Below are 26538 nucleotides of genomic sequence, written 5' to 3'. Positions count from 1 at the left end.
GAGTGGTGGACACTATGTAAGTGTGCATGAATGTCCTCCACCCAGGTTGCACTAAAGCTTGGGTAGAGAACCTGCCCAGGCTCCCATTCTTTGGCTGGGCGCTGAACCACATCACTCAGACCAATCACAACGCTGCATTGCAGCGTTGTGATTGGCTATGATGAGCCTGGGTGCTTCCTGTTTTCAGAGAAGAAGCCAGGAAGAGGACAGAGAGGAGAGGCGGCAGTCAGCCAGCCGGCTGGTCAGCAAGTTATTGATTTTACTTATTTTTTAATTCCCTCTTCCTCCCCTTACCCCTCCACGACTAACTGGTACTTCCTGGAAGTGGGCGCCACTGAAGGAGGAGCCAGAGATAGTGTTAGTTCACACCTTTTCAATCAATCAGTGTTTTATAGATCGTGCTACTCACCCGTTAGGGTCTCAAGGCGCTGGAGAAGGAGTTCTTTTGGACAAGGTGTCCTTGGTTTCTTTCCAATATCCCTTTCTCCTCCCATTCTGGCATTTCCTCATCTTCCTCTGGAGACTCTGGCTCATCTAGATTCAAGCTAGACTGACTGATGAGGGTGATACCCTGAAACAGGTACTAGGATGCTTGTTTACGGTCCAGGTAGGACTTGGCCTGGCAGCTCGGGCTGGAATGTTCACGTGGGGAGCAGGGTCAAAACTGATTTGCATATGACTGAGTCCAAACTGGAATGGCATGGTGAGTAGAAAAATGATGAATTTGGACCCAGATCACTGTACTGGGGGTGAATGTTTGACAATGTTCAGCATTCTGTCCATCATCTTTTAATGTTGTTATAGTCACCCTACAAAAAGCCCCATTTGAGCCACTAGGTACAACATCAGATAGATTCCTCACATATAGACCTGGGACTCATAGTCGCCAAGAGGCTGCTCACACGCCGCTGGAAATCTCCGGACCCCCCAACAGCGGAGGCCTGGTACCAATCACTACTTTGCTGGGCGCAAGCAGAAAGCGTGACTCTTAAGCGAGAGGATGCTAGGGGACTGCGTAAGCAACCGCTAGCCGCGGCGTGGGATGTGATACTTTTGGACTTTCGTATAGCTTGGCGTGACCACTTGCACTCGATAGTGGGCATACGAGTGTCGCAGACTTATAAGGCGTAGAGGGCAGGAAGCGATCACAGCCTCGCTAGGCCATCCTACACGGACAGGGGCGTGCATAGTTGGCCTTCCTGCTTAGGAGTATATACTCAGCCCCCACATTACAGGGTATATCCTCTGTCTGGTATTCATTATGTATTCCGGGGATTGGGTGACTGAGTAAACAGAAAACACAGGCGGAATGACAGGTTGGGTTGGATGCATGGATGAGGGGGGGGAGTGCGGATAGAACATAAAGATATGAGTATAGGCGCGCTGAAAGTGTTCCGGGTGGGGGTCATTCAGTTTTATGTTATGTTGTTGATTACATATTAAGTAAGTTAAACAGTGTATTATGATGTCCAATCGATTATCAGACATGAACCCTGTACCGGGTGGAACTGGCTGAAGTGCGGGATTTATTTTTATAACGCCATGATCTGTCTTGTATTAATACTGAGGACCAAACTTGGAACAGATATTAATATACTGTGAACTACAAATTGTTGTAAAATCAAATCAATAAAAACAAAGTTAAACAAAAATAGATTCCTCACATATAAGACATTTATTCTAGCTGCCGTCACCTCCGCCAGGCACTTGAGTGAGTTTGTGGCTCTCATTTGTAGACATTCCTAGTTAAGGCGCACTGAGGACTGTATCATTCTCTATTTCTGGACCCAAACTTTCTGGCAAAGGAACAGGAAATGAGAGTAGAGATCTTTTGACCCATCTTTTGCATGTAGCAAGGGCTGTTGAAATCTGATTAAAACAGCTGAATCCAGGGTTTCTGGTTCCTTTTTTTATCCAATTTGGGCCTATGAAGCGGGGCGAGTAATCTGCTTCCGACCTAGCGGGTTGAATGAATGCAGTCATTAATTTGCTTATCAGGATTGTGGCAAAGAGATCCCGGGTACCTGCTCTACTAGAGGTAATGCTGCCTTTCGAGCAGAATGGGCGGGTGTCTCTATAAGACATATTTATAAGGCCACCACCTGGGCTTCTGCTTTCATGTTTATTACACATTATAGATTGCATGTGGCTCAGGGTTAGGAACTGGCTTTTGCTTCTAAGGTTGTTTTAGGTTCAATGCCACGATAAGGTAGTGCCTGCTTTGCCTTGAATGCTGCATTTGGGTACTTTAAAATTTGTGTCATAGAAGCAGAGGAGGTATGAGAGGAATGACAATAAAATAGTTTTCTACCTCTAGTTAAGTCTTCAAGTTTTTTTTTGATAGCTGGTGAAGGAGTACCTTCTCTAGTCCTCAAATCGTAGGGAATGGAACAAAGAAGGAGATGAGGAGGTAATGGCCATATTACTTACTAGTAAATTTCATTACTCTGATTCGCCTTACTTGTCCCAATACTTACAATCCACCCTCCCTCCCAATTTCCTTCATCGGGTCTTGCTTGGGCTTCGTTGAGAACAGTAAGTTCTGGAGGAGGTGTAGGGTTTTATGGGTTGGGTATGGAAAGAGAAGGCAGCTTGGAAAGCAGTGATATATGGGAGTGAATAGACTCATCCATTGAAATTGTAAAGTATGTGACGAACAAGGCAAGAGTAATGAAGCTTACCAGGAAATAATCCAGCCATTTCTGCAAAATTTTCAAGCAACTCATTCAAATGCCAAATCTAACTTTGCCTTGCCAATCAGTCTTGCCAGAAATGTTTTTTTCTGTGTTATCCCCTTGTTTTGTCCAATATTTAGGATTAGAGGCAGAATCCTGATTGACTCGCTGGCTCTGTTTTTATACTTCACCTCTGTGTAAAGTGAATTAATGTAATGCTAAATATCTCAGAGCTAGTGCATTCCTTTAATCAGCACAGCTCAGAAACTGAAAGCGGCAATCCTTGCTCACTGTTTCCAAGTTGTGATCTCTAAAAAGTAGGCTCTGGCTCAAGAATTATCGGGTAAATGAATTCACATTATACATCGCAGTCGTATAAAAGCAGACGCTAGGCTCTGTCCTGAGCCGGCAGAGCCCATCATGATACGCCAATTGTAATTAGGGGAGTGAGCAGTGGCATATTATTTTCATCTCAAACTTTGCATGTTTCTCACACAATCTATGAAAATTGTGCAAAGGTCACAAAGCTCTATTCAAGTGGGCGTTCAAGTGAAAATTGTGACATTAGCAATTTTGTCAACGTTGCATGCTACCCCTTTTCCCCGCTTTGTATGCAAACGTCAGGGTAGATTCACAAACATTTTGCGCTGGGTTAGCATCGCAAAAGGATGCTAACCAGCACAAAAATGTTCCTTTTTGATTTACTTACCAGTGCAAAACGTGTTTTGCCCTGGAAAGTACCACAAAAGTAGCGCAAAGCAGAGCGAAGCACTGCGTTACTTAGAGCCAAGGGGGAGTTAGATGGGCGTTCCCATACAACCACCAATGCCTTTTGATGCAAAACCCTATCTTCAAACAATAGTAGACAATGTTTAGCGCCAAACGTTAAGCCATTTGAAAGGAGGCAATAAAATGAGAAATGTTTTTATTTCTCCTTTTATTTCTCCTTTCTTTTCCAACTTTGCATGTGTGCTGTACTGTGCAGAACACATACAAAGTAGGAAAGATTTCAGTGTGTGTCTAAGCATAGTATTGTGTACTGGAAGGGTACCCTTCCAGACAAAACCAATGGTAGACTAAGGCATGCACCCTAGCGCTATGGCGCTAATGTCTATGTGTGGTGCACGGAAGCTAAAATCTGCGCCGGTGCTAGGGGGAAGGGAGGATCTGCTCCGGCTACATCCCTGTCACACAATGTAGTGCATCGTTTTTGGCTGCTGTGCTGTATTTCGTGAGGTCTTTTTTGAGAATCTTGGCCGACAATTGATATACATTTCCTTTGCAAGTGTCCAGTCACCTGCGAGGAAAAGCTTTACTTGAAAGTTACTGGTTTCAATCAATGCTAGAAAAGTGGGTAAATTCAAAATAGAAGCACTCTAATAATGGGAAAGTTTTCTCATTTAAAAAAACAAAGTATGTGCCCCACTAATAGTAATAGGGCTCGTATCTCTTAAAGGAAAACATTTCACGCAGTTTGAAATAGTGAAGTCTCCATATTCAGCAGAGCAGATGCTTTTTTCTGTTTAGTGGTGCTACACAGACCTACACAGAATATACATGCGTGGAGATGTGAAGAGTTCCTGCATGTCTATATTGGACCTAATCACTGGCGTGTAATTGTGTCCACTAGAGAATTTTAATGCATGCAGTCAATAGTATTTCCGTTCTTTTTAAGGTTAAACATGGTCAATATTTTATATGATGCATCTGAGCCCAGTGCAAACCTCTTCTTGACTCGAATTTTCCGCAAGGGACTACCTATGCTGTAGTATTGTAGGAAAGAAGCATTGAATTATTTGTTGGTGCGGGCATACCAATAACTGTGATGGCGACGTTGCCCTTTATTGAGGGATGTTAGCTATTACAATGAAAGACAGTTTGTACTCCTTTTCTGTTTGTAAACATTCTCTTTCTACACTAAGGGCCAAATTTATGACCCAGTTTGCGTTACTCTTATACCTCGCAACATGGCGCAAAAGCAACGCAAACCTACAGTCATATTTTTGAAGCCACACAAAGCCGCTTTCTGCAGTACACAGAGAAAGAGGAAAACCCCTCTCAGGATTGTTTTTGTGCAGGAAGGTGCTCCTTCCTGCACAAAATCAATCCTGCCTACAACACAGGCACACTTGTATTATGGTTTAAATGTGCCTGTGTTGGTGCTAGGCAGCCAAAACAACTCTAGCACGAAGGAAAAAGAGAGAAATGCACCGTATTGGATAAATACAGCACAATCCTGCCCCTAACTGTGACGCAGGGCAACGCAGCATGGTGACTTGCCGCTCTGCACTGTGCCACTATAGTCATAACTATGGCCCTAAGAGTCTGTTGTTAGTGTTTTTGCGTGGTCTGGCAGTTGTACTGTAAGATTTAGTATGAAATAAACACATTTGCAAATCTGTTCAAGCGGCTTCAGTAAATCATTATGTTAATGATATTCATCCAAAGTACTTTCACACAAAGCCTTTGAAATATGATTCTACTGCCAGCTACTAATAGCAATATAAATACTTTAAACCCTATTATTTTAACTCAAAGCTTTTGAAAGGTTATTTTTAATTAATGTTATTTGGTTCCAACCTTTGTTTGAAATTTGCACTTGGCTTTGTATCATCCACCTATTCAAGACAGGTTTTATAAAACTCAAGGGCTATGCAGTTGATTGCATTATTTGCAGTCTTTTATCAGACTATTTTACAGTGGACAATGTTTGGCGTTTCTAGCATTGTTTAATTAAGTATATTCTCTCTTTGTCCCATAGCAAATTCATAGAGAATTTCAAATAAATTGTCATTTAGCTGGAGTATTCTCTGCTGTCAATGTTGAGCATCTTCAGTGAATTAAAAATGTAAAGTTCTTTTTCATATTTTTGCTTTTTACAAAAAAGATTATCTACCCAACCACAGCTATCTCCTTTGCCTAAATAAATTATTTCTCCTGTCAAAAGAGATAATTTTCAAATTAAACATGTCAACCGCATAATTATTGTAAAAGCTCTTCTTCGAGACATCCTGACCATAACTAAATACTTCAGTCGAAGATTGTGATAACATCCAATGTGAATGAATAAGTCAGCTTATACATTAAGGGGAATATTTATCAATGAGTTGAATCACCCTTGTACCATGCAAGGGGATGCAAGGGCAACAAAACTACTATGTCAGATTTATCCTGCCACACAATGCCACCTTGCATGGTCCTGCATAGCTTGATAAATCCAGAGCAAAGCAACGCAGCGTAAATCACTGTGTTGGTTACTGTGCCCCAGTGAGGCATTCCTTGGATGGAGGGTGGGTGTTCCAACGCATTCACCCATGGATTGTGGTGCATTCCCAAATTTACCATTAGTGGTAGACCTGTGAATGCTTCACAAATGTTACGCCTCTCTAGGTGAGTCGTAACATGGAAAAACATCTCCTTGTTTCTTCCTTTTTCAGCAAACATAGAAAGAGGAAAATGTGTCTGAGGATTGTTTTTGTGCAGGAACCTTCCAACAACAATCCTGCTTTCAAGGCGCAAAGCAGGATATTGTGAGCCAGTGCAAGGAAAAGCAGCAATACACCGTATAGTGTTAAATACTGTGCATTCCTTCCTTTTCCCTTGATAGCTTGCTGCAGTGTGCTGCATGAAATGTTGATAAATATGCCCCATATTCAATTTTAATTCTGCGCCAGAAAGATATTGGCCAGTATGATAACTTTAATCATATATAATAAAGGTTTAAGGCACCTGCTGCAGAGTTCGTTGTGTTTCTAAACAAGTTTCAGGGTGTTGGATTTACAAAAGAGGTCTAGGATATAGGTACAGCACTTATCCCTGTCTCGGGAATGTCAGTGAATTTATGGTGCAAGGATCAGAGAAGCAAGACCCCTCCGCTTCCCAAAAAGTGGAAGAAAACTTTCACTTCAAAGCAATATAAAGGATTTTGATCCGCACTCATACGCAAAATACAAGTCCATCCAATTTGTTTGTTTTAAGATTGTTCTTTATTCTTTCTTCTAGTAGCCAACGCGTTTCGTCCTGTTTAAGGACTTCTTCAGGGCTACAACATAAATAATAACTATTGTTAAAAAACTTTTTATAATAAAAGCTTATTTTTCTCTCTTTTTTTTAAACTTTTTTTTAAATATTTTTTATAAAAGACAGACAGATTGACAAATGCAAATGTATTGATTCAATGCCAATTTTTACATTTCCAAAGTTTCATTAATCTAATTCCCCAGGCACATAGTCCTACAGAACAATATTAACAGAAGTAGTCAGTGTGTCAGTACAGAAATTTAGACAGTATGGGAAACTCATAGAGTACTGTCAAAAGATAGTTAAAAGAACCATGTTGACACATCACACACTTAATTTCTTCCTATTTTTCAATAGAAATAAATGCTCATGCAGCGTGCTTATGTAAAGATAAAAAAGTCCTATATTGCATTCCTTTTGTCCCTAGCTACGAAATAGCCTCATTCATCATCAAGTCTTTTTTTTTCATTTAATATTTATATACAAATTCAAATATAATTTCAATACCTCAGCAGTTGATTTCCTTATCAGTGTTTAAATGATTTTCAGTACGTTGGTTTTACCTCGCTTTTCTTTCTAGAGAGATGTATATATTACAGTAATTACATGGTGTCAGCAGTCATATTACAGACATTCAATTGTATATCAATGCATAAGTAATGATATGCATACACCAAGATCAACACAACTTCCAAATCTCATATTTCCAGTCCTTAAAAAAGTAATCATATCGCGTCAGCCGTAATGCCTTTTATAACACATTCTAATATCATTGAACTAGTTCCATACCTTGAGACCTGTTCGGTGGTATTATTAAATCCGTGTTACAATTGGTGAATATCCTATATATCCTATATGTGGGGGGATGTATCTTTTAGTAGCTTTTAGGTCATCGCTATTTTCTGGATCTAAAAAGCAAAGGTAAAAACAAAACTCCTTTATATATGTTATACAAACAAAGACTGAGTATGACCGTATACGGGTAGTAACAAGTTGCCTAGCTCCAGATCAATATAAGTATGTGCAGCAGAATTAGCTGACTTCCCTCATTAGTCCCAAATAATCCGTAGGCGCGGCTATTAATGACTCCATTATTGCCCAATTCAAAAGAGGCACAGAGTTGGTGGACCTCAAAGAGTTGTAATTCTCTAGCAGTGCTTATTAGGATGGGCGCGTTCAACAAGTCATCGACCTCGCTGACCAGATTAATGTTATGTCAATGATAGCCGCCATATTTGACTGCTTTTTACTCGCATTTTACCGTACGTTTGACCGTGCGTTTGATCATTCTCCGTTCATTTTTGTCACAAGTCGACAACCCCAATCACGTATGTACATATCATACTTTAAGATCTCTAGGTACATGGTTCTAAATGCCCAGTAACTATTAATGTCGTCATACGCTAGAATTAGCCCACAGATTTACATAATACATAGTTACAAGGTAAGAGAAGATTTTCACCCTAATCTACCGTGAGAGAAGTATATTCTGAGCTGTCACTCCATCCTTATTCCTTATACACAGGACGCGTTGCATGGAACACCTGTTTGAAACGCTAAATCTCAGAATTGGCACAAGCGCTATCCAATACATATCGAGTCAACGGTATCCGCCATCTTAGAAAGGCTTATTCATATAAATAAAGCCTAGAAGTCTAAATATCTAGTGGTTGTCACCATTACAAAAAGATGGTTTCTTGCTCTAATGCTGTCTGGAGGGAGATAGCCACATACATGTATACTAAGCTAATGAAGGCAGTTTTTAATTTTTAATTTTCTTCCCGTACGTATAATGCTGTCTAGAGTGAGGTAGCCACATACATATATACTAAGCTAATGAGGGCAGTTTTTAATTTTCTTACCGTACGTCTAGTCCTGTGGGAGCCGGTACTCCATCATCATAATGCACGCGCAAGACGAGTGCGGCTAGTCACGGGTTTAAAAAGCTGAAGTTCAAGGTTCACGCATGCGCAAATGTTCACGTTTCGTGTGAAATGTATCCGCCATATTGAACGGGTATCATTTGGTAAATTTCCACTATATTTTAAGATGGTTTACGTTGGAAATTTGGTTTCCCATCATAATGCTGATGTCTTGCCAGATAAACGACAGTCTCTAAATACTACTGTCATCTAATATTACTATGTTTGCCATGATTTCCATGAATTACATATCTATTCTTTTTGACGATGTAAAACCGTATTATCCAATACGCACCATAGTGAACAGCGAGTGGATAAACGAGACTGCCATCTTCGATGGCCTATCAACTTTCGACAGTCATTTCCAATCTAACAGGTCAATTTCTAATATAAACGTGTTTCGTCCTGTTTAAGGACTTCTTCAGGGCTCAGCAGTTGATTTCCTTATCAGTGTTTAAATGATTTTCAGTACGTTGGTTTTACCTCGCTTTTCTTTCTTGAGACCTGTTCGGTGGTATTATTAAATCCGTGTTACAATTGGTGAATATCCTATATATCCTATATGTGGGGGGATGTATCTTTTAGTAGCTTTAGGTCTAAATTTCTGTACTGACACACTGACTACTTCTGTTAATATTGTTCTGTAGGACTATGTGCCTGGGGAATTAGATTAATGAAACTTTGGAAATGTAAAAATTGGCATTGAATCAATACATTTGCATTTGTCAATCTGTCTGTCTTTTATAAAAAATATTTTAAAAAAAGTTTTAAAAAAAGAGAGAAAAATAAGCTTTTATTATAAAAAGTTTTTTAACAATAGTTATTATTTATGTTGTAGCCCTGAAGAAGTCCTTAAACAGGACGAAACGCGTTGGCTACTAGAAGAAAGAATAAAGAACAATCTTAAAACAAACAAATTGGATGGACTTGTATTTTGCGTATGAGTGCGGATCAAAATCCTTTATAAAGTTTCAGGGTGTTACAGTTGCAAAAAAAAACTTGGGTGGTTTATGCACTTCATGGAGAGATATGTGTGCATGTTGTGCACAGGTTTACTCATGATTATAGAGCGTAGATGGCTACTGTGCCTGCAGCTGAGCCAATGTGTAATTCTTTAAATGTTAATGATTTTATTACAGAGATCCTTCCATCTCCAATAGGTCGCGAGTTAGAGGCCGGATATTATAGCTCAGTGAAGTATGCACCAGCGTCAAACAGTGCACATAATGTGCAGGGCATATTTTAGAACCTGGCAGCTTTTTTTAAATTAAACTTTTATTATTCAAGAGTTGTTAAAAGAGGTTACTTTGGTCGTCCATCCTTACATCCACCCACCCATCCATCCATCGAGTTTGTAAGTAAGTGAGTCATACAAAACACTGCGTGTGTGCACAAATGGTGTATACCAGGCTGTTTTGTTCATATGCAGCAGTTATAAACAACAGTATCTGCCAATATTCAGGGCTAAAGGAATCACATTTACGCAGTCAGAAGGAGTCGCAATAACTCAGCTTTGTGTGTATGACTCTATTTTTTTTTGGTTGTCATCTAATACTAGATTGGAATTTATGAGACAATACGCATTGTTTTCGCAAGTCAATTGCACTGTCCTGTGGCAGTATTAAGGAATTTGTAATGTAGTAATGAATGAGTGAAAGTGTATTTACTAGTACACTTATTCCAAATAACATGTTTTATTTGGCAACATTCATTTTTACTGGCATGGCATGGACATACATACATAGGGGCAGATTTATAAGCCCCTTGCGCCACTTTGCGTCACTTTTCCCATGTTAAAAATGACACAAAAGTGGCGCAAGGTCCTTGTAAATAAGCCCTATAGTATACATGCAGATGCGCAGAGTGCAATACCAGCTTGTGCTGTAGCAAAGTGTTGTCACTTGTAGCACCTATTTAGGCTTTTCTTTGAGATTCATTGTTAACATTGCTTGCCTGGCGTGCTTCTCCTCTAGATCTTCCAGCACTCGGAGTCTTCTAGCGTTTGCTGTGCATGGACTCTTGTCTGTTTTTCCATCTTTGGTGTCCTTTATAATCAAGGGTGGGTAATGGAGCTTGGATTGCCAGAGACAGATTGAGATGTAAACAGGCACAGACTATGAATGCTGCTGAACAGACAGTTTTTCGAAAAAGTAATCCAATTCAAAATTAGAGAAGAATTTCTAAATAAAATCCTAGCGAAACAGAATGAGATTAGAGGAGTGTTATTTGCAAAAATGACCCTCTCTTATGAGATTAACCAATTGAAATATGAGTTTTACAAGCTTTGTTTACCTTCCAAATACAAATTAGGTAGCAGGCACATGGTTCAGAGAAATAAATGTAGGAGAGTTCTGTTTGCCTACTGAAGAGCACATCTGTAAGGAATTCCAGGACTTCTAAACTAAGCTAAATTGTTCTCACGTGTTTCAAAAATTATTGGAGGGTTTAATTCTCCCTTTATTTACTTGTTCAAAACTAGAACAGCGGTACAGGATTTTCAGCAGTGGAAAAGCTGCTGGTATGATACTTTGCCTGCTCCTGCTGAATTTAATGTAGCATCCTAAACACTTACCTACTCTCCATTTTTAAATTGGTTTGGGGGCATATAGCATGCATTTGAAAATTTTAGTTTCCATAATTGTCGCCTGTCTTTGTTGCTCCTTTCATTTACCCTATGATTCCCTTGTTTTCATAAGCCATCCAAGCACAGATGGCCCTTTTTTGCTGCATACAATGTGCCTCTAGTGTTTTTGGTGTTTGAATGTAAAGGCCAGCCACCTGAACCCTAGCATGCTTATTTTGTTCCTCACCATATATTTCAGGGTGGAATCTGACTAAAGCAAGAAATTCCCAATTTTGCTCACACATTTCTCCTTTCTTCATTATTATGGTGTAAGGCATACCTAAATCTGCATAAATGTTTACAGACACCACCTATTGTCACCCATCGTTCAGGTTTTCATTTAACATGTGTTGTTTAAATTCAAAATAAGTTTGTTACTTACGCTCATAACATTGCTAGTTTCCACCTCCCTTCAGTAAAATTAATTCCTGTCCATGCTGTCATCCTTTTTTCTTTCCACACTCTTTAGCAAATTGACCCCCTTTACAACAATTACTGCATTTCTGTCTTAGGGGAAGGCAGTTCTGGAAGTGGCGGCTGGTGACATTTGAAAGAGGTGAGGCGTAAAATATTTGCCATACTGCACTACGGCGAGCGAGCTTAGCAAGCGAGTCTGAACAACCTTTTGGGGGTTTGGGGGAGAACATCTTGAAAAAAGAGTGGATAAATGGTGCATTTTCAAGCAAATTTGAGGAAGCAGGAAGGTTAATAAAGCAATACGATTGTATTATTCGTTATTTAAGAAAGTGCCAATTTTTATGAGCTATGGAGGACAATTTTTGCATATGCTGATGCTATCATTTGTCCATATTAACTTTTGAACACATTAATACACTTGTAATGGTTTTAACTCTACAATAAATACATTCATTGACTGTGCAGTGCTGTACATCAATATGATGACACTATTTCCTTAAATTAATTTTCTGTTTTCATGCAAGAAACACCATTTTAAAAAAAAGTGCAACAGTGACTTCACTGGAACATTCTGCATGAGAGAGCCAAGGGGAGATATGTGAGGGAGTGAAAACAAGAGGAGCTGTGTGAGGGAGAAAAACCAAGGGGAGTTGTGTGAGAGAGAGGAACAACATACCTATTTCGAACAGATTGCCTTCTAAACAACCATGAATGCTGTAAGTAAATAAGCAAATGCAAGACATGGGGTCCACATGGACATATTTAAGGCTAACATCGAGTTCTGGTCTACCATCATTACTAATATTCTCAATGCTGCCACGTGGACCGACTCTTCAAAATATTTAAATATTAACTCAAAATGAGCTTCCGTTCACCCAAGACAAGCAATGGGGAATCTTACAGAAAAGGGGACAAATGTGTTCAAATTGTGAAGTATGACATCAGAGGCAGAAGTTCATCCTATATAATAAACGCGCGCAAGTCAAAGGCCAAAGTGAAATGTATGGGGATGCCCAAAATGCAAAAGCTTGTATAAGGATAACACAAAAAAAGTGATTGTACACAAGTTCCTAAACTGCAGAGATGGATTGTGCTGTAACCAGAATAAAATATAAACACGCCTGCACTGCGACTCCTAATCCCGCCAACAGCACAGAGTGTTTTTACTAGAGAAAGGTGTTACATGTTCTATCCAAATACAATTTTTCTACGTTGCACGTACCCGTTTTATTCTCCATAACGGCGCATCCAGTGATTTGTTTATTTGTTAAACAAAAGAAAATAATTTTATGCAAAAACATTGGGGGGCATATTTCAAGTATCTTTTCGTTGCACAATAATACTGTTTTCATTATTCTTTGTTCGCAGCATCACTAGTAAGGGAGGTGCTCCGATATTAAGTAACAATAGTAGCATCTGCAATTTACAGCGCTCAAAATGGCAAACGACAGCAAGCGCTATAATAACAAGCTTTTTTTTTGCTTTCTCGCCCTAAGTGCACCAGGTATGCTCAGACGTGAGTCCTGGGCTCACTGTGCCACTGGAATCAAGCTATCCTGGCTGAAGAGGGGTGAAACCCCGAAACCGGTCCTAGGATGCTTGTTTTCGTTCCAGGGAGGACCTGGCTTGGCAGTTCGGGCTGGACTGTTCCCATGAGGCACAGGGTCAAGACTGATTTGCATATGGCCAGGTCTAAACTGGGGTGCCATGGTGAGCAAAAGAATGATGGATTTAACCCAGATCTCTTGACTGGGGGTGAATGTTTTGATTTGTTCTGCATTCCGTCCATCAATTGTGTGTCTTTTGCTTTCTCGCCCTAAGTGCACCAGGTATGCTCAGACGTGAGTCCTGGGCTCACTGTGCCACTAGACTCTCGCTATCCTGGCTGTAGAGGGGAGTAACCCCGAAACCGGTCCTAGGATGCTTGTTTCTGGTCCAGAGAGGACCTGGCTTGGCAGTTCGGGCTGGACTGTTCATATGAGGCACAGGGTCAAGACTGATTTGCATATGGCCAGGTCTAAACTGGGGCGGCATGGTGAGCAAAAGAATGATGGATTTAACCCAGATCTCTTGACTGGGGGTGAATGTTTTGATTTGTTTTGCATTCCGTCCATCAATTGTGTGTATTTTGCTTTGTCGCCCTAAGTGCACCAGGTATGCTCAGACGTGAGTCCTGGGCTCACTGTGCCACTGGAATCAAGCTTTCCTGGCTGAAGAGGGGTGAAACCCCGAAACCGGTTCTAGGATTCTTGTTTTCGGTCCAGGGAGGAACTGGCTTGGCAGTTAGGGCTGGACAGTTCCCATGAGGCACAGGGTCAAGACTGATTTGCATATGGCCAGGTCTAAACTGGGGTGGCATGGTGAGCAAAAGAATGATGGATTTAACCCAGATCTCTTGACTAGGGGTGAATGTATTGATTTGTTCTGCATTCCGTCCATCAATTGTGTGCCTTTTGATAACAACAAGCATTGGCATAGCCAATAGGTCTCGCCTTTGGGACCTTTTAAGTGTTTAGCTAGAGCTATTGGCTATGCCAATGTGTTAAAGTTATGTTGTAACAAAGTGTGGCTGCTGTGTAGCATATTGAATCCTGGACAGACAAAGCATCTGGACCTGATTTGGTTAAAGCCGTCCCTCCCGACTTTCTTAGTTATAGTCTGGACCGCCCTCTAGGGAGAGGGGGGTGGCTGGCAGTGATTTATCACAAAAGCCTCAGCCCCACTTTTGAGGACGCTTCTAACAACTCTTGTGAAGCATTATCTATCAATGTGCGGTTTGGCCCTCACGACACACTTAATGTGATGCTCATCTACCATCCCCCAGGCTCTAAAGTGGGTTTTCTTGACTCAATAGGCCTACTGTTGGAAGATGGTCTTTGCGCTAAATCTTTAACCATCTTAGGCGATTTTAATTTTCACTTAAATGACCCTTCTGACCCCGAGACAGCTCGACTGGTTGACACTATGAGTGCTGTCGATCTTCGCCATCTAGTATCTGGACCCACTCACAGGGCCGGCCATACCCTGGACGGGATTTTTACTAACTCACCCTGTTTGTCAATTATGGGCACCATGCCGTTACCATGGACCGACCACTTGGCTATCCTCTTCGAGATTGCCCAGTCAGTCTCTCCTCAAGTCCTCTTAAATCACAGGGACAGGTTAGCCTTCCGGGCCTGGAAAAAATGTCAATTCATCTAACCTTTGTAAAGCATTGACTACCTCAGTCCCGGACCTACCCCCCATTATTGAGGATGCCTCTGCAGCCTATAGTGACTGGATCAACTCAGCCTGTTGCATACTCGCCCCGGTCAAATGGTGCTTCCCCAAACGTAGAACCCCCTCTGCCCCTTGGTTCTCGCAGCTTCTCCAAAAGGTGAAATCAGAATGTAAGCATTTGGAGCGAGTATGGAGGAACGGTTATAACCCTATCAATAAAGACAGGTACATATCCCGCCTCCTAGATTATAAGAACGTGCTGCTAACCGAGAAAAAGGACTACTTTTCTAAAAAAAATCATCGAAGCTAAATCTTCCACCAAATAACTTTTTAAAACTGTGACTGCCCTTCTTACCCCCCCAAACCCACCCCGCACAGCAGTTCTGAGTTCTGTAACACTTTTGCACACTTCTTCCTGTCCAAAGTGGATGCCATTTTTTCATCCTTCAATAAGCCCTCAGGACCCCTTTCTGATATAAGCTCCGACTCGATGCCTTCCAACAACCTCCCCACTTTTGATAATTTCACGCCTCTAACCACTCAGGTGGTGGCTAATCTGTTGCTGGGCTGCAAATCTGGTTCCCCGAAAGATCCCTGTCCCTCCTCTATAATCAAACTGGCCCCAGATATCATCTCTAACACCCTTACTCCACTTCTCAATCAGATAATGGCTTCAGGGCACTACCCCCTGTCCTGGAAAACCACCTCGATCCTTCCTCTTTTAAAAAAACCTAATCTCGATCCTAAAGATCCCAACAGTTACAGACCTATTTCACGTCTTCCCTTACCGGCTAAAATCCTGGAGAAGGCAATGAACTCGCAACTCAGCCTTTTTCTAGACACTAATACTCTGTTGGACCACTCTCAATACGGGTTCCGGGCCGGGCACAGCACCGAATCGGGTCTGTTGAAAGCCACGGAAGAGATTAGGGATGCCGTCGACCAGGGAGGCTCAGCTATCTTGATCCTGCTGGACCTGTCAGCGGCTTTCGATACGGTACAACATGATGTTCTAACAGAACGACTATCTAAGGTCGGGATTCAGGGCTCGGCCCTGGCCCTCCTGAAATCCTTCTTGACCAACAGAACTCAAAACGTGGACATGGGTACTTTCTCATCTAAGTCTTTTGCTCTTCCCTGTGGAGTGCCACAGGGGTCCTCTTTGAGCCCGACGCTTTGTAATGTCTACGTTAAACCTCTTGCTCCTCTCATACAATCCTATGGCCTTAGGTTAACTTCTTATGCCGATGACACCCAGATTGTGATCACCCTTAACAAAGGGATTGAAGTAACTAAAGCCTCTACCTGTCAGGACGGTATGTCCGCCATCACCAGCTGGATGGCTGCCAACTGTTTGAAATTAAACGCTGGCAAAACAGAGGTTATCCTGTTTGGGAACACTCCCTGCCTCTGGTCCCCAGCCTGGTGGCCTAGCGAGTTGGGCCCTCCCGCCCCCCCCTGCTTTGGAAGTAAAAGATCTGGGGGTGATTGTTGACAATAGGCTCTCTTTTGAGAAGCAGGTTAATAAAGTGACTTCCACTTGCTTTTTAACCATTAGGACATTGAGGAAAATAAAGCCTTACTTATCCATTGACAGCTTCAGGTCTGTTGTGTCCGCCTTAGCTCTGTCCCATCTGGACTACTGCAATAGCCTTTACCTTACGGTTCACTAGAAACATCTAAGCAGACTCCAGATGGCACAGAATGCAGCAGCCAGGCTGCCAACTAATACGCCCAAATTTGTGTCCGTCAGCAAAGGACTACGGGATTTGCATTGGCTACCCATGAAGCATCGGGTTCTTTTTAAGGCCCTCTGTACAGCTCATAAATCACTTCACGGAATCGGACCTCTGGACCTTAGAGATCGCTTCCAGTGGTACCTTCCGGGGAGAGCTCTCCGCTCCAGTGAGGCCAAACTGGCTGTAATCACCAGGGCCAAAAAGGCAAACTGGGGTGGTAGGAGTTTTGTGCGCAAAGCCTCCTATGCCTGGAACGATCTTCCTCTATTTCTCAGGTCCACCACTGATCTCCTCTCTTTTAGAAGAAGTCTTAAGACCTGGCTGTTCTCAGCCTAGGCAAGCACTTCGCCTCTGGTTACCAGTTGTTCATTTTCTCTTCAGACACTCTGCTACAGCGCCAGGACACCTTCGGGTATTAGAGCGCTCTATAAGCTGATATAACATAACATAACATATTGAAAAATTTTAATAAATAAAAAATAAAAAATGTGTTAGTAGCAAAAGGCTTATTTATCCAATTGTTACCCTCTTCTGTGCTAGAATAAAAAGTTGTGTTAGATTTCTGAAAACCTCGTCTTTTAAGGCACTCTCACACTGGGTAAGTTTTATATCATAAATATCTGCAGAGTTTTCAGGCCGAATGAGAGGGAAGAATAAAAGTGTCGCGCCTTTTATTCCACAGAACGCACTAGGTCATCAGGAAGGGGTTACGCATGGGTTAGCCAACAGAGAGGAGTTTGTCGCTCCCCACTCACCTCGGATGAGATGCAGCCTCTGCCGCAGGTAGCTCTCCAAGGAGGTGTAGTCTCTGTACACCGTGTTCATGCCCACGCTGCGGCTATGTAGTGCAATGTCTAGTGAGAACGGCGTTAATGCTAGTTTGCAAGGCATACTACCAAGGGTTCTTTGAAGTTGTTGCAGCAGTTTCTTTAAAGCAGTCTTTCACATTTAACTGACTCGTGGTCTATGGCTGCGCTGCTTCACCCAACTGCAATCTCAGGCGAGTCATTTTTCTTGTTTAAATACAACCATGTCTGTATGAACGCGCTATTTAGGAAGATGTCGAAAAAGGAGTTCTGACTGAACACATTGCTTGGCAAGGCGAGTGCAAACGCTGCACAATGCCCATAGACAAAACTAATATGTACTTTCGAAACAGGCCCCGCCTGAGGTAAGAAGAGAGACAGCAGGAGCCGTAGCAGGCAGAAAGATAAAGCGAGAGAAAGCAGGAGCAGGCAGAAAGCAGTAGGAATAGGGAAGCCGGAGCTGGCAAGGAGATACAGGAGCAGAGCAGGCAGAGGGACGGACGAGACAACAGACAGATAGGAGTCTAGGAACAAGCAAAAGTAACGATGAAGTAAGGGAGATGTAGGTGCTCTGGAGCAGGTAGAGGAAAGGGGAACAGAGGAGCCCCGGAGCAGGTATATTTGGGAGGAATGCAAATACATCTCCCTCGGTTAGAGGGTCAGGGTGCAGGTGTGAGGCCAGGAAACAGGACAGACAGGAGTTGCTGAATTCCCTGAGGCATGAAAGTCCGCAGGGAGGGAGCGTGGGAGGAGATAGAACAGGCCCGGGAGTTGTAAGCGTGCGTGCACTAAAAGAAAAAAAAAAGGACGCTGAAAGAGACCGAAAAATAGCATCTAATAGCTTGAAATATGACGTGTATCTGGTGGAAAGGGGTGATGTAAACACCAAACTGTGATTATTTCTGGTGCTCCAAAAATCCTTCCTTAAAGGGTGTGTAGATGTGAGGCACAGACACTGGACACCAGGAGGCTTAAGTAACACGTTCTGGCCAATTGTTGAGCTCTGGCGAAATTCACCTATCAGATCCGTTAAGGGGTTGGGGTTGTTTGCAAAAGAGCTGATCTCGCAGGCAGCATTCACTTAATGTTAATGTTGCTATTGCTTTAAGTGTCTGGTACAGAAGTTTCCCTAAATGACGCTTTTCTTCCTAAAAGAAAAACAACGGCTAAAGGACCACTTACAGCTTCGGGTCAGAGTTGCACTGCAGTAGTCTGGATGGGTAAACACGGTTGTTCCCAGGCCATTCATTAGTGGGGATGTCTAGGTGAGGAATATGTACTTGCTGTTATACAGGTCCTGTAAAACACTGCTTTGTTGACCAGGTTGGCCACAGTGTACCAGCAGGTAGGCACCTCAAAAGGAACAAGCATTGGCCGCGCGGCCGTGAAAGTGACAAAGCCACAAAAGTGAAAGTGATCGCGATCGCTGGCTGTAAGGGTGCCCGCGAGCGATGCACTTAATGACCCATGACGGAGGAAAGCCAGATGGCGGCTTCGCGTGTGCACGCGCACGTAACCGCAAGCTTGAGGCCAGCAAAAGTGTGTGGTAGCACTTTGAAAACCCACTTACTAAATGTCTCGCAGAGCAGCGCATGCGCTGGCTCAGGCGAGACCTAAAAACAGCTTGTTAGTAGTAAATGTGTCGGGACCATTCCCCTCTCTGAAAAAGTGAGAGGGCGGCATACCTTTCACAGAAGGAACCACGCAGTATATTCACTGTCCCTGTCACCTCCGTAAATGTGGAACTTGCAGACATGCAGCCAATATGTTTCTATTAACAGTAGAATGTTACAACCAACCTGATTTGTTTTCAAGTGTCCTACTGCTTAATTATTTGTATTGGGACATTTTTATTTTTTAAGTTGTAATTCTGGTTTTACGTATTTTAACATGTACAGTTGGTAATACGATGGAAATTCTCAAAACTAACAATCTTGTACTTGTGCTCTGAGCGTCCCTTTTGTACCCCATTAGAAAGCTGCGTGGCAGTGAGGTGAGCGATGGATGGGTGCAGGTAAGATGAGTGAAGGCTCTGTGGTAGTGAGATGAGTTAAGGCCCCGTGGCCCTGAGGTGAGGGGGGCTGCATGGCAGCAGGGATGCGAGTGGTGGCTGTGAAGGAGTAAACTTAGACTTGGCTGTGGGATAGTGAGGTGGGCGATAGATTTCGGTGACCATGACTACGTGACAGTGAGCTGACTAGTAGCAGTGTGTCAGTGAGGTGTGGGGTGGTTGCATGGTTGTGAGGTGAATGCTGCGGGGACGGTGTGGTGAGTGGTGCCAGCATAGCAGACAGGTTCTGTGTGAATCTGTCAAGACATACAGCAAGCTGTCTGGACAAACTGAAGGACATTCTGAAAGCTGTGTCTGAAAGAAAATACATAAAGGATGCCTATGGACATATGGGAAGACACTCAAAGAAAGTACTCCTGCAGGTCCCATGTATATACGAAAAGATATCCTGTGTTCACAATGTACAAACCCTACAGCCTGAGTGTGCACTAGGTAAGGCAAGCTGCCCGGTCTAATTGTGTATTGGGAACGACAACTAGTCCAGCCTTTACACCACGAGTACAGCGACCCCTTCCACTTGAGGCTGCTCCCTCAGATGAGAGTAATCCCCCGACATGGGTATGCACCGGCAAGGACAGTTCCTACAAGTGTAACAACTCACTTTCAGACATATGTATGAAGTGGACAGGACGAAGCCTCCAGCCTGTGCAGGCATTAGCTTTGCCGAGCCACCAAATGAGCACACACCAGTACAACAACCCTTCTCATCCATGTATGCACGAGGTTCAACAAACTCACAAGCATGTGTGTGCACCAGGTAAGACAAGGGTGTGCGCATCTTACATATGACAAACTCTTCGGCCTGTGTGTACACTGGGTGATGCAGATGATGCACGCTTGTTGGACGCAGATGTTTTGTGTGCAGGGATGAATACGGCCCTTTATGTAACGTGTGTCTTCACGTACATAGGCTATGGCAAGCCTCACAAATGAGGGGAGAACACCGCCAGGGAAGCTGCTTGTGAAAGGGATAAGAAAAACTCTTTAGGAAAGGACTGGAAAACACATTTCTAAAAAACGCTCCGAGCTACGTGCCCACGGCGCAAGATGCTCCATCTCTGCTTGGCACACATAGGGGGCACGATCGCAGGCCCGCCATGTTTGGTAAATACATTGAGTAAGGCAAACAGTGCAACTGGGCAGGTGCACGACAGGGGAAACCAGTTATGCCTCATTTCAACACAGTTGCGGCCGGCATGACGGGTGGGGGAGAGTCGAGTGAGTTCACGGGGGGAAGCAGCCTGGTAATTAAACATTTTTAAAAACTTACCTCTCCCCGGTTCACAAGCCGCCGCCTCAGCTCCTGCTGCTCCTGACCGGGTCCCATGTCAGGAAGCAGGCTTCCTCCCTCCCCTCCCCAAACCAATCACAATGCTGCAATGGCAGCGTTGTGATTGGTGCGGACGGCGCCTGAAGTGAGGCCATTTTCTCCATGTAGGCTGAAGCCTACATAGAGAAAAAGGGAGAGTGCGCATGACTGCTTTGGTCGGCCCCACAATAGTAGGCAAGCCCCTCCCCCATGCCCTCAAGCAGGACTGTCCACCTGCCCACCCCAACAATGTACTTCTGCTTTCTCGCAGTGCGAGAAGCAGAAACATAAAATGGTAGTTTTACCATTGTATGTTTCTGCTTCTCGCACTGTGACAAAGTAGTGAGGCTACGCACCCAAACCCCAATGGAGGAGCCGCCACTGAGATCTTGCTATATGCAAGATGCTCTTTGTGTCACGTTGGTTGGTGGGGGAAGAGTGCAATGATACCGAGACACTACGGGCTGCGAAAGTGTAAACATTTGCTTTTATGCATTTTTAGTTACTACCTGTTGTGGAATTACTTTCTCCCGGCATAATACATAGGAGTTGCGGCGCCTGTCCGTGCGAGCGGGCCCGCTTCCTCCTCTCAGGTCAACGCTATAGTTTCCCCCCACATTTTCTACTTAAACTCACGCTGGCGCGAGTGCGCAGCGTGTGTTACGTTGGTTGGTGGGGGAAGAGTGCGGTGATACCGAGACACTGCGGGCTGCGAAAGTGTAAACATTTGCTTTTATGCATTTTTAATCATTTTTAAACTTCTAGTTACTACCTGTTGTGGAATTACTTTCTCCCGGCATAATACATAGGAGTTGCAGTACCTGTCCGTGCGAGCGGGCCCGCTTCCTCCTCTCAGGTCAGCGTTCTAGTTTCCCCCTGCATTTTCTACTTAAACTCACGCTGGCGCGAGCGCGCAGCGGGCGCGCCCACGGCGCGCCTAAGGCAAGCCCGTCTGCTCCCGTCCGCGCCAGGAATGCGCCAACGGCCAGGAACCCTAATGGGATGGGGCCTCTACGCTATGCGCGGTTGGCGCTATTGGGTCTTCGGCCAGAGTAGTCCAGGGATTGTACCCGTTTTATTTTGGATGATGATGAGGATGAGGCACAAATGTTTTCCTGTTCCTACTGCCATTTCTCTACTTGCAGGTATGCCGGCAGAAGCGGTGGGATGAAGGGCGGTGTACCCCCCCAAGCTGGGTTTGGGAAGGGGGACGGCCCTTGGTCCTCTGCTGCCCCCTGTGATAGGGAGATGCAGGCCTCGGCCTCGGAGCCTGCGACGAGTTCAGTGAACAGCATTACGGGCATTCTTCTCAACGCTCGCTCAGTGGCCAAGCATAAGCATGAATTAGAATTGTTTCTAAGTATTCATTCCCCCGACATGGTCTTTATCACCGAGACATGGACAGGTGCAGCTTCTAGTCCTGACTGGAATACTGCCCTGCCCTTTGGCTATGCGTTATTTAGCCAGGATAGAATAGATAGTAGAGGTGGCGGCATAGCCATAATATATAGGGAAACACTGAAGGTTCAGGCTAGGGCTGTAGACAACCTACATGCGGAAGCAGTGCAATTCTGTATTAAACAAAAAGACGTGACTGTTTTCCAAGGTCTGCTGGTTTATCGGCCACCAGGCCCTAGGGCCGCCTTTCCACTGGCTCTGCAATCTCATCTGGAGTCTTGTACTGACGCTGAATTCTATTCCATTCTTGGTGATTTTAATTACCATTTGGAGCTCGATAATAACACAGATACCTCCAGACTTTTAGACTGTCTGGCAGCTTTTGGTTTGCATCAATTGGTTTCGGTCCCCAATCATATTGGTGGTCACACCTTAGACGGCGTGTTCTCAAGCCATCCTGACCTATTATTCTGTAGGGCAGAACCCCTCCCCTGGACTGATCATAGAGCAGTGTTTTTCAAGGTTGGGGTTAAGTCAATGGCAGTGGGTGCTCCCCATAAATCTACTAATATCACGTTCAGGCAATGGAATAAGATTACCTGCACTGACCTTACGGCTGCTCTGGACCACTCTCCCCCTACTTTGAATAGCAACAACGAGCTGGCAGCAACTCAGTTCAATGACTGGATTCTGGGAGCAATTAATCATGTTGCTCCCCTTCAGGCTGCCACACGTAATAGACGTCCACCGGGTGCCCCCTGGTATGGACCAGAGCTTAAAAAGTTGAAGGTAGGGTGTAGAAGGCGCGAGCGACAATGGAGAGTGGAATATAGTAGGGTTAGTAATGCAGCATACAATGATGCCCTGAATAAATATAAGCAGTCCATTCAGAGCACAATAAAAGCCTATTTTACTCGGAGAATTTCGGATGCTGGCAACTCTGCCAAAGAACTTTTTAAATCGGTGTCTTTTTTGGCCAAACCCCAGCAGGCCAATCTGTTCAGTCCCGACCAGGCTTTTTGTGATCAGCTGGCTGCTTTCTTCCAAAACAAGGTGCTGACAATCTATGAGGACCTGGCCAATTCATCAAGTTCAATATCTGCGTCTTGTAAGCAGCCGATACCATGCACGGAGGATAATCTGGCGTGCAGTCTTACCTCCTTTGGTCCTTTGTCTAAAGAGGAGGTATTGGATCTGTTAAGATCTATAAAATCAGGCTCAGCTACTGATCCCTGTCCTCTGCACATTATGCATCTGGCGGCTGAAAGGATTGTTCCCACCCTCACGCCCCTGATCAATCAGGTACTGGCCGCAGGGAACTATCCAGCTACCTGGAAGACGGACAGTATTAAGCCTCTTCTTAAAAAAGCTTCTTTGGAGCCGACAGAGTTTAAAAACTATCGACCTATTTCGGGCCTAGCACTGATAGCTAAAGTTACGGAGAGGGCTATAAATTTAAGTCTGACTGACCACCTAGATAAACATGGCCTGCTTGAACGGTCCCAGCATGGCTTCCGGCATAAACACTCCACTGAATCGGCCCTAATAACGGCAGCGGAGGGTATTCGGGCAGTAGTTGACGGAGGAGGGAGGGCAATTCTTGTCCTCCTTGACCTATCTGCCGCTTTCGATACCGTCAATCATGCGGTATTGGTACAGCGATTAAAAGAGGTAGGGATTACGGAGCGGGCCTTGGCCCTCCTCTCCTTGGTTGATAGAAAGCAAAGCCTAAATTGGGAGGGCCTATACTCAGGCAATTTTACCTTGCCGTGTGGCGTCCCACAAGGTTCTGCTCTCTCCCCGACCCTCTTTAATGTATATATCAGGCCTTTAGCCAGAGTATTTAGGAAACATGGCTTTACTCTTGTGTCTTACGCTGATGATTCACAATTGATGATATCAGTAACGGACAATCCTGAGTTAATAGCGGCCAAGTTTCATGCATGTCTAACGGATGTGATAGAATGGATGCGCCAGAGCTTCCTAAAAATAAATACTGAGAAAACAGAAGTCATGGAGTTTGGTAGGGGTCCTCCGTTGTGGAACACTCTGTAGTGGCCACCTGAGGCTGGGCAATGTCCCTTACCGGTCACTAAGGTGAGGAACTTAGGGGTGATTTTTGATGGTAAGCTGAATATGTCAGCTCAGGTCAACAGTTTAACCTCCTCATGTTTTCTTCTGCTAAAAACACAGCGCAAAATCTTTCCTTTCATCCCTCAGGCGTTGCAGAAGACAGTGATGGCCGCTCTCTTTATGTCCAGACTGGATTATTGTAATGCTATGTTCCTGGGTATTGATAAATACCAGGTTGGCAAGATCCAGTCACTGCAAAACGCGGCGATTCGTGTCATCTTGAATCTGCCTAGGGGACATCCCTCTTCCAAGGGAAGAAGATCACTACACTGGCTCCCGGTCCTGCAGAGAATTGAGTTTAAGACGCTCTGTCTGGTTCACCGGGCACGATATGGCGGGGGTGCAACTGACGGAAGGGATAGGTTTAGGCACTATACTCCCTCTCGTGATCTGCGTTCGGCCAGTCTTGGCCTCATCTGCACCACCAGATTTAGACTAGCAAGATGGGGAGGTCGCTCATTTGCCAACAGTGCAATTAAACTATGGAACAAGCTACCAGTGGGTATGTGACTCCAACAGAATTTCGTATATTTCAGGAAGACCCTGAAGTCTCAGCTGTTTAATATCCATTATTAACTGTTCCTCCGTCACCAATCACACACACTTTAGCGCCAAGACGCCGTCTGGCATTCGAGCGCTCTACAAGCTTCTTTATACTTATACTTATACTAATCACAATGATAACATCTGTTTTACCCCACTTCAATATTTATCCCCATTCTGGGTTAAATTCGTTTTATTACCGACTTTATGACAAATCGACTTAATTGAATCCCCTTCTTTTTCCCTTTGTTTCAATGCCACATCACCTTTTCCTGAAATTTCTGCTTTACGTACCATTGCTAAATTGTCTTGTAAATGTGAATCACAGTTCACCCACAAACTTTCTTGTATTACAGGATTACTTGTGTGCAAATATTCTTGATCATTAAACGAATTATACATCAGAGTACCAAACTTGCAATTAATAGCCAATTTGCGTAGTTCCCACTACATATTCATACAAAGTTTCCTCTTTGTTTTGTCTCCAATGAAAAATTAACTTGTACCCTCTGATGCCTATACATAGCTTTGGGTCATGGTGCTTATATAAGTCAAGGATTGCTGCATCAAATACATTAGCATCTCCTATAACCAATGCTTTTGATATGCAACTGAACTGTATATTCTGTGCTCTTTAGGGAATAAAGAATATAACAAAAATCCATTTGCATCATTACAACATGTTTCCTTCTACATCTATAGCCGCAATGTAGTTAAGAAAGTACTTTTTGCATTCCACCTGTCTTAATGAAGGTTCAAAACCAAAAGACCAGGGGGTAGATTTACAAGCCCCTTGCACCACTTTTGCGTCACTTTTAATATGGGAAAAGTGACGCAAAAGTGGCTCAAGGGGCTTGTAAATCTGTCCCCAAAAGGCTTTGGGGGTGCTGATGTTAAAGTTTTGTGTGGTCATGTTGTTTAATGGACTAGCCCAGTGACCCCCTATGCACTGCCCACTCTTTGCCATTCAAACCACATAGACTTGTTTGGGAAATTACCATAAAAATGCATAATTGTTCCTATACAGAACGACTGCACTTGGGAATTACTGGACATTGTGCCAATTCCTAATTCCCTTGCCTCCTTGAATCAATGAAAAGCCTGATGCAATATGTTTGTATTTTAGCATCCATTTTTTTTCAACCTATGAAGCCTTTTCCAAACTAGTGGCCACGTAGGGTCACGCAGTAGGGCCTCGCGTTGTGCGTGATGAAGCAACACAGCACTTGCTTATCATGCAAGATACAGAACATGAAGATAAGGTGGAGCAGAAAGGGTAAGTTCAGTGTCGACCCTGGGAAATGGTGAGTGAGCCTCCTAAACGGTGGGTCATCAACAGCTGTGTGTTCCTCACCTACTGCCAACCTTGACAGATAAGGGGCCGGCTTTGCTGGGTGAAAAAACTTGAGTTATTTCCTTCCATGGTACTGTAACAGCATTGCACACAGGCAAGGTCCACAAAAAATTCCTAAACCGCCACTATGTCTGCAGAGAAGTTATTCTAAAACAATTTTGTTCCGAATAATTCTGTTCAAATTCACGTAGAGGTCAGCCATAATGGGGGGTATATCAACAAGGCGGCGATAACAAATTATTGCCGATTTTGCCGAAAAGCGGCGATAATTTTATCGCTATATCAGCAAGGTCACGCTATCGCGTGAAT

General features: G+C 43.7%; 1 long non-coding RNA gene across 2 annotated transcripts in view; it reads right to left on the bottom strand.

Annotated features, from left to right (window-relative positions):
- Positions 1-20823, bottom strand: part of LOC146789423 (uncharacterized) — a 150968-nt gene extending 130145 nt beyond the window's left edge. Inside the window, exon 1 of one of the 2 annotated variants that reach the window (XR_014969796.1) lies at positions 20763-20823. This is a non-coding gene — a long non-coding RNA (uncharacterized LOC146789423). Of the gene's footprint in view, positions 1-7202; positions 7238-20762 lie in introns of those variants that run through there. The other variant, XR_014969795.1, reaches the window with a different exon arrangement.
- Between the last annotated feature and the right edge of the window lie 5715 nt (positions 20824-26538).

This window comes from Triturus cristatus, chromosome 10 (assembly GCF_964204655.1).
Source record: "Triturus cristatus chromosome 10, aTriCri1.1, whole genome shotgun sequence".
In the NCBI taxonomy this organism is placed as follows: domain Eukaryota; kingdom Metazoa; phylum Chordata; class Amphibia; order Caudata; family Salamandridae; genus Triturus; species Triturus cristatus.
This window is presented reverse-complemented; position numbering and strand designations above follow the sequence as displayed.